The sequence below is a fragment of the Phyllostomus hastatus genome, unplaced genomic scaffold (genome assembly GCF_019186645.2).
Source record: "Phyllostomus hastatus isolate PE091 unplaced genomic scaffold, TTU_PhHast_1.1 phas_scaffold_317, whole genome shotgun sequence".
NCBI lineage: Eukaryota > Metazoa > Chordata > Mammalia > Chiroptera > Phyllostomidae > Phyllostomus > Phyllostomus hastatus.
In genome coordinates, this window is record NW_025334023.1 from 11288456 (window position 1) to 11301963 (window position 13508).

At 36.8% G+C, this 13508-nt stretch overlaps 1 protein-coding gene and 1 pseudogene across 15 annotated transcripts in view; one reads left to right on the forward strand and one right to left on the reverse strand.

Moving 5' to 3' along the window:
• DLG2 (discs large MAGUK scaffold protein 2) overlaps positions 1-13508 on the reverse strand; it is a 1902487-nt gene that overhangs the window by 270762 nt on the left and 1618217 nt on the right. The gene's annotated exons all lie outside the window — the stretch shown is intronic.
• Positions 3985-4487, forward strand: LOC123805300 (annotated as a pseudogene).

Sequence of the window (13508 nt, forward strand, 5' to 3'; positions counted from 1 at the left end):
CAGTTCCCAAACTCTCTGGATATTGACACTCCAGTCTGCTCCCCATTCATCTTGATCAACTCATCTACTAATGCTGAAAATTTTTCTTTGAGGATTTAACCCACAAATTTATTCTCAATGTTTGTGATGCAAACTATAGAATAAAAACCTCACCAGATGCTGTCAAGAGAAATTTTACTGGCTGTGTTCTTTACATAGCAAGAGCCCAATTTTCAGGGGGAGGAGGAGGGGAGATGTGCATTATCTCTGAGCCAAATTTACAAACTTGCATTGGATTTAGCTTTCTCCTATTCTATTCTAATCCTTCCTCTTCTGCTCTTGATTCCCAAACTGTCCTCCTGTTTCTTTTAAGATCCTACTCACTCAATCATTCCCTCACTTTATCTTTAACTTCTCCCTCCTTCCTAGATCCTTCCCCTCAAAGATTGAATATGTTCAAGTTTTTTCTTTCTTAAGTTTGTAACACTATACCCCTTTTAGTTAGTACCTACATCTTTCAAAGCAACTCCTTACAACTTTATTTCTTAGACTGTGGCAAGTTGATATATTACACAGGCCTGTGAGTTCTTCATAAAATTATTAAACTGGTGTTTTCATTTTTATGATTATTTTGAATAATGATGTTAGATCATCTGGATGAGTCATATAACCAAGTAGTACCATGAAATTTCAGTGCCTTTTAACTTGGTATATCTGAATACTTTGGCACCAGTGTTATTGTTTTAAATGTCTTGGACTGAGGAGCAAAGACCAGGGGAGGACATGTTCTCAGGTTAGACATGGTCTTGGGGGGCACTATACAAAAATGGGAAGGTAGCAGGAGGACTGAGTCATTACCAGGCACATGGAAGTAAAAGTATATGCCAAACTCAAAACAACCTGTAGTCAGTACCACACTTCATGTTGAGAATGGTTATGTAGTTTGACAAAATCACATAAGCTACTGAATTAAGTTAATATTGTAAGTATGAATTTAATTTGTTTAAAAATCTTTTTATATCTATCTGATAAGCATGCTTTGGTTTCTTGGTTGTATTAGTGCTGTAAGTATAGATAATTTATATCTAGTTTATGTTTATATATATTTTAGTAATTTTAAGCCAACTTAAGGCAACTGAACAATTCTGTTTCTTATATAAAAATTGATCTTAGAAACATACAGAGCTTCCTATATGCTAGACATTGCTAGACATTGTTTTAAGTATTATCTCATTTATGCAATTCTTCTAATAACCTTATGATGTAGGTATTACTGTTATCCCCACTTGGCTACGGAGGTCTGTCTGAGGCACAGAGAGATTAATAACCCTCCCAAGGTCACACAGTTAGTAAGAGGTACAGCTGGGATTTCAATCCAGCAAGCTGGCTACAGAGTCCCTGCCTTTAACCACATGGAATGCTGCCTCCCTTTGGATAGTGTCTCTATTTACTCTGTTAAAATTTGAAGTATGTTAGACAGCCTTAGACTATATGGTCTATCCTTGATATGTATTCACTGGGATTCTGCCTTTGGCTTTTTTTTCCCCCTTTCTACTTGATGTGTTCTCCCAGTACATTATAGATTATTACAGTTTTAACTATCCTGATTATTTCTAGAGCTCTAAGTGCAGATTAGAGCATTATCCTGCTTTAATGATACATACAATCAACTGGATATATTCATCTGCAAGTCTCAAAGGCAACTCAGGTTCAATCTAAATTAAACTATGAGATAAACTTTCCCACTCCCTACTCCAATGAATCTACCTTTTCTACTCTACTATCTCTCTTGCTTAATGGCCCCACTTTCCCCCCAAAGATGCTCACTGTTTAGTTGGGGAGAGAGACAAGCAAACCAATCATTATGGTGGCCCAAAATGCCAAGGAGCCCAAAAGGAAATAGGACTCTGTCTGAGACAGCAGAGGCAAGGATGGCTTCACTAAGAAGGCAATATTTAAACTATCTCAAAACAATGACTGCTTGTATATTTCTCCTTGTTTTCTTTTTTTCTTGTAGCTGAAGGGTATCTTTTATATACACTATTTATATTAACATTAGAAAATGTACAATAATTTCTTCATTTTAGCTTCAAAATGTGATTTCTCCAACTTTGTTCTCTCTCCTTTTTTCCCCCAAACAAGAGGCAAATGTTTAGGTAATTTTTTTCCCATTTGAAATAAAATAAATGAAAGAAAATGTTTTCTATACCCTCTGACAAGATCAAATTAATTTATCTTTAAAACATTTTTCTAACACTCCAAACCATTTTATAGGAAAAATACTATATAGATTTTGGTCACTCATGTTAAGTTTTGACTGACTCTGTGACAGCTGCAGTGTGAAGTTCACTATTGGCCATGGCTCCACATACAGCTTTTATGGGGTTGACCATTGCAAGAGATAGCTCCTTCTAGACACGCACAGACAGCTGCCACCTTGAAATTCGTGCCGCACAACACTGGTGAGAGGTGGCAGTGATGCTCAGCACAGAAGGAAGGCCATAGAATAAAGTCATAGCTGCCAGAATTTTGTCTTTCTTTTTGAAAGTGTTTGTCATGATAGTATCCCTTTCAGGAATAATTTTGTTACAAAAACAAATATTCAAATTGCTTATGCCTAAGGAAATTTTATTGTCAGGATACAAGTGTCATCTCAAAACTCAAGGGAAAGACTGTGGAACCTGACCTTGAAAGGGTCTAGAAACAGGGAGTTTTCAGTTATTATTTCAACATTTCTCTCTTGCTCCCACCATTCAGTCTCCTCTTGTGTCAGTTTCATTCTTCTTTCCTCTGCAGCCCACTTTCTCCCCATACATGGCCACACTCAGCAGCTCCAGCTCCAGCTCCAGCTCCAGTCCCAGTCCCAGTGTACACTCATCTTTGAGTTTGTGCACTAACACAAACAGATGAACATCTCTAAGATCCAATTTCAAATCCTGGAATGGAGTCTGCTGAATTCACTTTGATTCATATCTGGCTGTGCACAGGGAGATGGGATTATTTTACATGTGAGTATTAGGGACCCATATGGAGGTAATTGGCAGATACCTTCTAATTGTTCTACAGATGTGTTTTGTAAATACTAAAGTTTTATAAAGAGAGAAAGGCCGTAAAGCCTGACCTCATGAGATGAAATAAATGAAGCATTTGTTTGCTTCTTAGCAAGATTTATGTTGCTATTAATCACAAAGAATGTCCTACTTATAGCCACCTGTGTTATTGAATAAACACGATTCTCTGGGACCAGATTGCAATGAACTAACTAGACCCATTCTCCCTTTCACTCTCAGGGAGGGAGAGGTATGATTTATGCTAAGGGAAACTCAAGGACAGAGACCAAAAGGGGTCACCAGAAAAAAATGCTCAATCTTGTCTTTGCTCTAGTTTTTAAGTTAAAGCATCAAGAAGAACCCCTTAGATTTTTATATGACTCAGCCTGCTGTTGCTAGATTTAAGGCTAAAACTCATTTAGGAATAAAGAATGTGGCTCTGTCTAATGTTCTCTATCTTTCTATGGCAAATCACTTTGGTAGTCTAGTCTGTATTCTATCACTGAGGCTCCTGACCACATTCAACACCATTAACAAATATGAATAATATTTCCCTAGCATTCTTAATATAGTGATGTCAAATACAGTTAAAGAATAGGGTCTTCTGGTTAACTGAATAATCTAACTAATAAGAAATACTATATATAGAACAGATCTTTTTGAATAAATGATTGTAGACCTCAGTTACTTTTAAACTCTGCTCCAAGGGGCCATAGAAGCAATTGAGAGAGGCTGCTTTTTGGCTGTACCCTACATTCATTTCTTCTTTCATCTGTTCTACACATAGGGCTTTCATTTCATCTTCATCAATATTTTTACATATTTAGAGTCTATTTCGCAGGTTTACCTAATGGAGTTACATGTCAAATGAAATAAAGAAGGCCCCATTCTTCTCTTCTTCCCTCCCCCCACAAAAGGTATCTGTGTCCTAAATATGGGGCTTGTTTAGTTTAAAATGCTGGGTTTATGCAAGACTTTGTTGAGGCTTTCCTCTTGCATCTTGGCCACCAATATACCATCTAAACTGAGGAAGACCTGGAAACTTGGGGGCCTCATGAGCCACAGCCATGGCCTCATCGGCAAGCACAGGGAGCATCAGGAGTCTGAAGTAATGCTGGTGGCTTGCATCATCACAGGATCTACTTGGACAAATATCACCCAGGTTACTTTGGGAAAGTTGGTATGAGGCATTACCACTTAAAGAGGATCCAGAGCTTCTGCCTCACCATTAACCCAGATAAACTGTGGACCTTGGTCAGTGAGCAGACATGGGTAAATGCTGCCAAAAACAAGACTGGAACTGCTCCCATCATTGATGTGATGCGATTGGGCTACTACAAAGTTCCGGGGCAGGGAAAGCTCCCAAAGCATCCTGTCATTGTGAAGGCCAAAGTCTTCAGTAGAAGAGCTGAGGAGAAGACTAAAAGTGTTGGTGGGGCCTGTGTACTAGCAGCTTGAAGCCACATGGAAGGGAGTTCATTAAATTCTCACAGTGCTTTTGTGGAAAAAAATGCTGGGTTTATAACTGAGATAATTTATTCCAAAGTATTCAAATAACTATCTTAATACTCTACTAGTAGACTATCTTAGAAAAATACTAGTAGCAAAAAACATTTATTAAAATCAATGGTGATTTACTTTTCATGGGGGAGGGTAGAGTTTTTAACAATTTTTTAATGAGTAATATGTTATAAATACTGATTTATAAACACTCACTGAAAGTCAGTGGAGTTTCTAATTTATTTTCATTAAATGTCAAGTATATTCAATAAGAGAGGTGACACTACAAATGATGAATTTGACTTCTATCTTGCCTAACTGTGTTTAATTTATTGTGTTGAAATCTGTGTTCAGGGCACCCATTATGGAGAAGCAGTGCATTTGCTAATTAAGGTGGGTAAAGTTAACATGAAATTAATTCATCACTTACATTGAGAAGGAAGAGGGCTCTTCTCCCCACTGATGCTAAATAAAATGAGAGCCTATTGAACTTCATCACTTTATATTCCTCCCTCTGGCATCTGCCTTTCTGGCCTCTGATTTAATGATGAGAGAATGGTAGTGGTGGTTGTGGGGGAACCAATGGTTGAGGGTCTTACTTGTGATTACTCAAACATGTCAAGTAAGGGATATGAGCGTTTCAGTGAAACACAAAATAACAGGAGGAAAGATTCACCAGAAAATAATTTGTCAAGTGAAAAACAAGTCATGAGAAAGCAAAGAGAGTGATGTGAAATAGTTAGAGAGACAATGTTGATAAACCTAAGGCTCAGGATGAAAACTTTACAATTAACATCAATGATAATGTAATTTATAATTACTTAATATTCTAATTGCTATAATAGTTTTCAATAAAAATGGAAAAAAGGTCAACTTCCTCCCAGAAAAATGTGATATTACTTAAGGTAAATATTGGAATATATTCCTACCTGCTAAACACCAGGATAGTTTAAATGTCAGAACCACTTATTTATAAAAAATTTTAAATCAATGTTGCCTATGATCAATATTTGAAAGATAAATTGGTATTGCAAGTTATCTACTTTTATCTTTTTTCCAAAGATTATATAAATGAAGCAATATTTTATTTAATAATAGATTGCCAAAATAAATAAATACAATAAATGTAGCTAAAAAAGAATACAAGTTAACTTTTTATCAATTAATTTTTTTTACATATCAAACATAAATTATGCTTTGAAAGGCTATAGTACTACTTTAACGTACTCAAAATTGACTCCAATCTGATGCTGAGAATATGTGATATGTTTGTTGGAGCTTAAGTCAGTCTACTAGATGATGTCCATAAGCAAACAACAAATACTATGTATGACTATGGTGACAACTGTGTTTGCAACTCTATATTCTCATGTATATAAATATAAATGTATATACACACATACAAAGAACATATTTAATATAATAGACTGTAAGCATCTGGAAAGTATATTCAGAGTTATAAGCAATGAGTGAATGCAAGGATAGTCTACTACTTTTCCAGACTCAAGGAATACTGTTTTGATTTCTTCAGTCCCCAAAATTCAATGATTATTGATTAGATAGATTAATGGACTCACATTTTTACCAGCAAGGAGTCTGAGCCATTGTAATAACTATGTAAGTGGACCTGAAATGGTAGATACACAAAGCAGTTAGTTATTAGACCATTTTAAACACAGATCCACCTCTGAGGAGGGGGAAAGAAGACAGTGAGACATCAGAAATGACTAGAGAAGTTAAAGAAGAGGAGTAGAGGAGATGCTCCTTTGGTATCATGTCAAAGAGTTCTCTTCTGCCTTAAGGCAGGATTATCTACATAAACATTTGCTCCCACAGTCTCAGCAGTGAGGAAAAAAGTATTTTGCTGTGGACAGCAACAGCAGAAATTTCAGCAGAACTAGAGGAGAGAAGGACATAATTGCTCAGTTCCATAGATTGCACTGTCTACAGGATTGCAAACAGAAACCCAACAGCCAATGGTAGGCTGACAACTCAGCCTACATCATCTTCGAATTTATACACGGAGGTTGAGGCTTCTCTACAGTGTGTGTGTTTAGGAAACAGACCAGCAGAGAGGCAGAAGAAGAGCAGGAAAATATCAGACAGGCAGCTCTGGATCAGAACCAAGGCAAAGATGACTGATTCCCTCCGCTACAAATGGCAATTGCATCAACATCAGCAGGAAGAGGGTTACAGCTCCAGGGGAGCTATATACTTTGTATTTTGTGAGAGAGTGGACCCTTGGTGTTCCTCAGCCACCCCATCCCTGGATCATCCAAGATCCCCAAATTAGTGGATAACATTCCAGTCTATAATAGCTGTTCTGACCACCAGTCCCACAATAGGAAGTTTACTTTCTGGCAAAGAGCAATTATTTTTCCAATCTCTTTCTGTTCTCTTTCCTGCATTTCTTTTTAAAGCAATTGTTATTATTTCACAGAGAAGCATGGAGTTACTATGCAATTAACTATGAGAACAAGGTTTTCCTAAAAAGTAGGTTTGGGTGGTCAGTAGATACTCTTACTAGTAAACCCTTATGGGTTTACTGCTACTTATCCCTCTAATAAAATTGTACATTTAAAGCCAGAAAAAGAATTGTAAAAACAGTTGCAAGCGATGGACCTTCAGAGTCACATTCAAAATATCAAGGATCTACTGTATACATTTTTGCTTCAGTAAAAGATTAATTAAGCTATATATTATTCATTTTTCAGCATGTTTAGTTCTTTTCAGTGAATCCACTGATTAACTGTATAAACTAGAGCCAAAAGTATCATTATGGAGAGACACCAGCAACTTAAAGTTAGCTGAGAAAACCCACATTTTGAGTTCCAGAGTTAAATCCAGAAAGCATGACTTGCTTCAGAACCATGCCTTGCTGGGATCTGATATGGCTTCTGTGGGCCACAAATTTCTTTCTCAAGTGTCATCTTACTATGTGTTTGTAGTAAAGAGGGCAAAGTATTATTTATCCAGTGTGATTATATAGTTGCTAAGTACACAATATTGCCAAATGTATTTGTTTTTATGCATTTTTTAAAAACTGACATATATTGCCAACTTTCATAGTTTCTATGCTAAAACAAAGAAAGAAAACAATAATAAAATGTGTGGAGAGACGTGATAGTAGTTTCAAGTCCAAGATATGAAGCTAGACTTCCTGATTTGAATCCTGAATCTTCCTTTTGCAAGCTGTGAGCCTGAACAAGTGGCTTTACATCTTTGTGTCTCAGATTCTTCATTTGAAAAGGAGACAACTTCATGGTTCTTATGAGCATTAAATGAATTAATATATGCAAAGCACTAGAATGGTGTCTGACACCACAGAAAGCATTCAATAAATGAAATCCAAAATTGTTTTGAAGAAACAGATAAACAAATAATTTTTTTTTCTATATTTATAATCAAATACTGGGAACCATCAGATAGTGTCAGCATTATTAGGAAGTCTTAGAGTTTATTCTTAACCATAAAAGTAACATTTGTGTGATAAAACAATCATTATATTTAGCCTTTCAGCTTTGTTCAGCAAATATTTATTGAGCATATAATGTGTGTCAGGCTATGATGGGCATTATTAGATATTCAGTGTGGAGAAAAAGTAGGTTTACAGTTGTTCATATGGAAAATAACAATAATTAATAAATAATAATATAAGAACAAACTGTATTTCATGTCTTCACAACTGTAAACCTACCTTTGCCACGCTAATATAGAAATAGAAGTCATTGATTCTATATTAAATATATCTAATAAAGTACATGAGTGGCAAATGTGTTTATGATGATGACAGTTATCATTATCTCTCCCATTCACTGAGTGCCTATTTTGTGCTTGTTTATCTACCAGGAGATTCTGTCTGCATTATCTCTGTCTGGACATAACTTACATTTAAGGTGCTTATATGATCCCCATTTTCACCCTGAGAAAACTGAGGTCTGATATAGACAGAGGAGTCAAGAACATACAATGGGGTAAAGATAGTATATTCAATAAATGATATTGGTAAAATTGGACATATGTGTGCAAAAAATAAAACTAGATCACTTTTTTTATACCATATACAAAAATAAACTCAAAATGGGTTAAAGACTTAAATGTAAGACTTGATACCATAAAAATCCTAGAAAAAAACATAGGCAGTGAAATCTTGGATGTTTTTCTTAGTTTTTTTTCTGATTTTAGGCAAAGGAAACCAAAAAAAAATAAACAAATGGGACTATATCAAACTAAAAAGTTTTTGCACAGTAAAGAAAACCATTAACAAAAAGATAGCCCACTGAATGGAGGAACATATTCACCAATGATATAGCTGATTAGGGGTTAATATCCAAAATTTATGAAGAATTCATACACCTCGACACCAAAGAAACAAACAATCCAGTTAAAAAATTGGCAAAGAACCTAAAGAGACACTTTCCCAAAGAAGACAAACAGATGGCCAATAGACATAAGAAAAAATGCTCAATGTCACTAATCATCAGAAAAATGCAAAATAAAGCCACAATGAGATATCACTTCACACCTGTCAGAATGGCTATCATTAATAAATCAACAAATGACAAGTGTTGGCAAGTTGGCCTGAATGTGGAGAAAAGGGAACCCTTGTGCACTGTTGGTGAGAATGTCGATTGAGGCAGCCACCGTGGAAAGCAGTATGGAATTTCCTCAAAAAATTAAAAATGGAACTGCCTTATGACCCACTGATTGCATTTCTAGGAATATAGCCTAAGAATCCTGAAACACTAATTCAAAAGAATATATGCACCCTAATAATATTCATTCTAGTGTTATTTATAATAGCCAAGCTAAGGAAGCAACCTAAGTGTCCACCAATAGACAAGCGGCTGAAATGTGGTGGTACATACACACAATGGAATATTACTCGGCCATTTGTAACAGCATGGATGGACTTTCAGGGTATCATGGTAAGTGAAATAAGTCAGTGAGAGAAAAGACAAATACCCTATGATTTCACTTACATGTGGAATCTAAAGAACAATATAAATGAACAAACAGAACAGAACCTGACTGATAGATATGAGAACAGACTGATGGTTGTCAGAGGGGAGGAAGTTTGGGGGACTGGGTGAAAAGGTGAAGGTATTGAGAAGTACATTAGTAGTTACAAAATAGCCATGGGTATGTAAAGTACAGCATAGGAAATAGTCAATAATATTGTAATAACTATGTTTGGTCCCACCTGGGTACTAGAAATATCAGGGGAAACACTTTGTAAAATATATGATTGTCTAACCACTATATTATACACCTGAAACTAATACAGAATGATGTTGAATGTAAACTGCAATTTAAAAATAATTTTTAAATAATAATGATATTTAAAAAGGCAAAAATAAACTTTCCTAAGGTCTACACTGTAAGTGGCAGAGCTGAAATTGAAGCCAGGTTGGTCTGATTCTGGAGTGGGATTGCTTCATTTTCTGATATTTTCTTGGCTCTTCTTGACTGAATTCCAATAAATGTACATATTTCAAACAACTGGGATCATATATACACTGCATTATTCACATTCTGAAACTTTTTAGAGCTAGAAAGTTATTACTTAACAAATGATGACTTTATGGCCCAAAGTGGGCTTAAAAGTGTTACCGAAGTGAGTCAGGGACTCAGAGTGGGATCCAAGACAGCCATTAACAACCAGAGGGGAGGTGGAACAGGATAATGGGTGAGAAAAGGGTGAAGGGTTCTCAGGAACATGTGTAAAAGACACATGGACAAAACCAAAGGGGGGTAAGATCAAGGATGGGAAGTGGGGATGGCTGGGGTGGGAAGGAGAGGTGGGGGGGGAATGGAGACAATGGTACTTGAACAACAATACAAAAATATTCAAAAGAGGGGAGAGGGCAGGGAATTTCAGGGGAAAAGGGGCAGGGTCTGCAGGAATAAGTATAAAGGACACATGAACAATAACAAGGGGGGATAGAAGTGGGAGGGAAGTGGGGAGGGCTGTGGGGGGTGGGCTGGGATGGGGGTAAAGGCAGAAAACTGTACTTGAACAACAATTAAAATAAAAAAAATAAACTAAAAAATAGGTTCATTTAAAACAAAGAAAATAAATAATCATTTGGAAGCCGCAACCCCCCCTCCACCCACAAAAAGCAAAAAAAGATAGCCATTAACAGCATAATGGCAGGGACAATCCACTGTTTGAAATGAAATGGAGGCTGAGATGAGTAGGCAGAGCATTTTAGACACTAGGGACAAAGATGCAGACACCTTAAATAATTTGGGGGTATTAGAACAAGGATTCTGTGCTTCATGTTGATCTCAGAGTTGTGCAAGGGAGGTTGTTTCATGAAAGGTCTGTAGAGCTTCTAGAAAAGTTTCTCTGACCACACACAGTCACATAACACTCTTACCTAATTTTTTATAGAATTTAGTTTAGAAAATAGCTGTATGGAGGTTACCGTACAGAGATTTAAGTTCAATTTTTTTTGCTGCTTATAAACTTCTCTTTTAAGGAGGAGTGGGGAAACACACTCTGAAGCTCTTAGTAAAAAATTCAGTAACCAACTAGGCTCTTTGCTTCCCACCAACTCTCCCTGCCCATGCCAGACTAATCTAAACGTGCTGTTTCTGTTGGTTAATATCTGACTCATTTCCTTTAGGATCTAGTCCAGCCTTCTTAGTCTATCATTGAATACTGTTCACTTTTAGACCTCATACTCCTTTCCACAATAAGATTTTGATCACCAATTCAAATATGTGGGTTTCCCCCCTCCCCCCTCATACCACCAAGTGATTCTCAGACACCAGTTGGGTGTTCTACAATTCAACTAATTTCTGACACTGTCTATCCAGAAACAGCATCAGATTCCACAGGTTAAGGGCTCAGTTCCAGAAGAATGTCCTTCGTTTCAGATGCAAATCGCAAGTTCAGATTGTTACCTGTGCTCCTGGCCAACTGGCTATAAATCAGAGGTTCCCACAACCACCTCCTTGGGTTTGATTAATTTGCTAGTGCAGCTCACAGAACTCAGAAAACAAGTTTACTCAACAGATTACAGGTTTATTCCAAAAGATGTTAAAGGATATGATTTAATAGCCAGATGAAGAGATTCATAAGGCAAGGTCTGGAAGAAAGGAGCTTCCATCCTGGTGGAATTTGGGGTGCAACGTGGTGGCACATGGAAACATGCTGGTTCAAAAACCTGGAAACTCTTCCCAGACCTTTTGGGTGTTTATGAAAAAGCTTCATAACAAAGGCATGATTGATTAAGTCATTGGCCATAGGAAATTGAGTCAACCTCTAGTCCCTCTTTCTACCTGGGAGGCCAGGGGTGGGACTAAAAGTTCCAATTTTCTAATCACATGGTTAGCTCTATTGGCAACCAACTCCTATCCTTAGAGTGGTCTAAAACTCACCTCATTGATATAACGAAAGAGGAAATTCCAAGGGTTTTTGGTGCTCTGTGCTAGAAAAGGGGATGAAGACCAAATATATATTTCTCACTATAAACAACAATATCATATATATCATACTCTATTACATACACAGAGATATGCTCTTTCCCCACTTAACCCCAGCCAGTCCATCAGGGGACAGAAACTTTGATCCTTAAGCTTACCAGGCATGTTCCCATTTTATACCTTTACAGATCTGGGATCAAGCTGCTTCCTCTTGTTCTCCAGTCACATTTATCCAAATCCTACTGGTCTCTATGGCACAATACAGCACAGATAAAGCCATACAGGAATCATGTATAAAACCCAGTTCTGCCACTTAATGGCTGGGTGATCTGGGACAGATTACTTAGTCTCTGTAAGTTTCAGTTTCCTAAACCATAGAATGAGGAGAATACAAGGATCTGTCTCACAGATTAAAGAAGATTAAATGAAAAAGTATATCGAAGAAGTATTATTGGAGATTAAATTAAAAAATGTATATCGTCTGCTTAGCCCAGTGCTTTGCATACAGGAGTAAGGACTTAATAAATTTAACTTTTAAAAAATTAAACATCATAGTTCCAATCCTACTTCCTATGCTGACCAGTCCAGTTTTGACTAAATTTTCCTCCTCTTTACTCATTAATACTGCCTGCAATTGTATCACTTACATAATGCCTTAGTATATTTATCATTTTGCAATATTTTTATAGATATTGAGTGCTGACCTTTTGCTAGAGCAAAAATCATAAAATAGATACTTTTAACAGCCACATAGAATGTAACCTTTAAAGGACATGTTCAATTACTTTTACTGATTACTATATTCACTCATTTATTCAGTAGACATGCATTGGGTATCTAATATATTCTAAACACAGAGATGAATCAGAAAGATCCTGCCTTAAAGGGAAAAGTAAGAAGTGTATAAATTTTCACTGTGACACTAAGTGAAAAGCTCTAAGTGTCTATAGGCATAAAGCACAGTGATGGTTTCAAAGACAGAAAGATGCAACTGGGAAGCTTATTGAGGAAGAAGCCTTGAGCAGTCCTTGAAGGACAGGTTCATGAGGTGACTGGAGGCTGATAGGGTGAGAAGTGGGGAGGGAGGTGAGTGGCAGTGGGTGCATTTCAAATCAAGGCACATGCAGGAGTCTAAGCTGGAGGGTGACAAGAGCAAGTACCCGTGGTAAACAGCAAGGGAACATCAGATGAGGGCATGAAGTAGATGAAGGGATCAAGAAAAAAACAGACACATAAACTCATAGGCACAGACAAAAGTATGGTGATTACCAGAGGAAAAGGGGGCTGGTGAGAGGTAGAAGAGTGTATAGGGATAATAAATGATGGTGGAAGGTGATTTGACTTGAGTTGGTGAACACACAATACAGTGTACCCATGAGGAATTATAGACTTGTACACCTGAAACCTATATAATTTTATTAACCAGTGTTACCCCAATAAATTCAATTAAAAATAAAATTAAAGCTCTTTTCCAAATTCACTTAATCCCCTGGGTTTTCTTTTAATTAACACAACTGTGACCTTAAAAACTTCAGTAAATGCTTT